A 2,616-nucleotide genomic window follows, 5' to 3' on the forward strand; every position below is an offset into this window, starting at 1 on the left:
CCCCTTGAACTCCTATTCGCTACCAGTTTATCCTTAAGAGGAAGAGAATGACAGGCAAACAAGCTAAAATCAGATGTTTAAAAGGTCACCCATAGCCAGGGCTGTAAGTTCCTGATAAGCTTCTCCTTGCAGTCAAGCCTGGTTTTGCTTTCAATGCCCCTCCTCCATACCTGCCTGTGGACAACTGGCGACTGACCAACACCTGGTGCAGGGCTCCCTCCAACCTGTCCTTCCTGCCAGGGAATTCCAGGTGCAGATTTGGCTGTGCCTCTTGGTCCTTCCTGTTCGTAGTTGGCCCTGGATCCCAATATGCCCTCGTTCTTCCACTGCCTTCCAGTTCTTACAGTGAGAGGTGGGAAACTATTCCTTTCTAAGAAGGGCCTGGGAAATGATTCCTGCACAGGAAAGCCAGGCTTGCCCCTGTCCCTCCTGCCCTGTCTGGGGACATTTTCAAGCTAAGAATCATTTCACCTATTTTAAAATCTAAGTGAGAATATCCTAGTCAGTGCAGTGATATACAAGGCTGGCCTACTCCCCCCCTGATGCTCCTGATAATCTGGAGAAAGAGAAGAGACAATGTCATGCTCCAGACTAGTCAGTGCTATTTCTTTTGCAGAAACTCCCCTTTCAACTTTTTGGAAGTTCAAAGTAATGAATGCTTACATGAACTACATTTAATATTCCACTTTTATGAGAAAGTCACATGACAGGCTGTCACAAAAAGTTTTTTGCAAGAAACAATATTCAATCTCTGCCCTGTGGTCAGTACTCATCCTGTCCACTCCTTCACCTCTGTGACCACACACCATATGGTAAAAATAGACTCTGATACATGTTAAGGTTTGTTTGTTTGTGTTTTAGAAAGAGTTTTTTTGTTTTGTTTTGTTTTGTTTTTGTTTTGTTTTGTTTTTCCTATAGGGTGCATGCACTCGCTGGAGAAACAGAAAGCAGAGAAATCACCCCCCAGAGGGTGGCCACGCCACAGTCCCTTTTTCTCCATCCTCTTGGGATCTTGGGCATGCACGCACACCATGAGATTTAAGCTGCTGGGTCCAGGACTTGAACCACAGTCGACTAGCGACATAACCATTATGCCATATGCTGGTCCCAGAAAGGTGTTCTGAATCATCAAAGAAGGAATGATTCATAGTACTATTGGCACTTGTATATTATATGGTATTGTCAGTCTTTAGGCACTGAAGACTCATCTATGAAATAAATGGTATAAACAAATCAGACTATCCCAGCCATTTCTGGAAACAGAATATTTAATATAAAATGTTCTATTTAATTCTTAGTTCTATTATTTCTAAGTAGTTCCACTTAAAATCTTCTCTTACATTTGAAGAAACTGCTTTTCTAGTTTTAAACTGTCTTTACATGAGAACATTGTCTTTGATATGATATAAATCTAGAATTACAAAACAGGGAAAACTAGTTATTCATCTTCAAATTTTTTTGAAGGGTATTCTAAGCCACTCCCCAAAGGGAATTGTAGTCCTCAGTTTGTTTTTCCTTCTCCAATCACTGGCAAGGAGATTCCCCACTACTTCCATCACCTCCCCCAAATCACAGAAATCGTTAGTCTGCAGCCCAACCTTCTTGGTTGCAGCTAGCACCCTCTGGTGGTCCTCAGCCATTTACTCAGGCGTTCTTGCTCTTAAGACATTTATAGTACAACTCTGCTGGTCTCCAGTCAACGCTCATTTAGGTTAATGCTCCCAGTGACCGGAATAGGGGGTAGGACTGAAAATAGATGGCTATTTGGAAAGCACAAGGAGTGGAAGTTTCTATTAATATTTTCTGAGAGTCCTATTCTCCACTCCAACCACTTTGGTGTCTGAAGAACACCACATGTTCTTTAAGGATCAATTCTAATGTCACTTCTACCCCACTTAACAGAGGCTCTCTCTCCTCTGGGCTCCTAAGCTCCTAATTTTCACTCATCACTATTATATCTCCTGTCACCTTATATTATGTATTGATTTTTTTTTTGTCCACCCACATTCCACATTATGGACATCTTTATGAGTGGCCATGATTGATTTTCGGTAGCACAGCTTATTTCAAGAATTTCTTCCTTTTTTTAAAAAGTCTATTCTCTTTTTTTTTTTTTTTTGGAGAGATTTTCGCTATAGGGCGCGTACGCTCGCCAGACAGACAGAGAGAGACATAGAGACAGAAAGTGAGAAATCACCCCCCAGGAGGGATGGTCATGCTGCAATCCCTTCTCCATTTTCCTCTCGGGATCTTGGGCACGCACGAACATGCGCCCGGCATGAGTTTTAAGCCACTGGGTCTGGGACGCGAACCACAGTCAACTACATGGGAGTCCAGCGACATAGCCATTACACTAACTGCTGGTTCCCAAAAGTCTATTCTCTTATTTTGTCTATGAAAGACAGAGTCAGAGACTGGGACCGCCCCCCCCAATAGAATTCCCATGCCTCCATCCATCCCTAGTCTTCACCAGTCCAGAGCACTGGCATGCACTCACCCAGTGTGTCCAGGGAAGTCCCAGGATGGGAACCTAGGACCTTTCTATGTGGATCTAGCTGGGCATGCTATGCCACTGCCTGGCCCCTATCTCAAGGATTTTTGAAGAGCCTATGTTTG

Source organism: Tupaia chinensis, unplaced genomic scaffold (genome assembly GCF_000334495.1).
Source record: "Tupaia chinensis unplaced genomic scaffold, TupChi_1.0 Scaffold000180_1, whole genome shotgun sequence".
NCBI classification, from domain to species: Eukaryota; Metazoa; Chordata; class Mammalia; order Scandentia; family Tupaiidae; genus Tupaia; species Tupaia belangeri.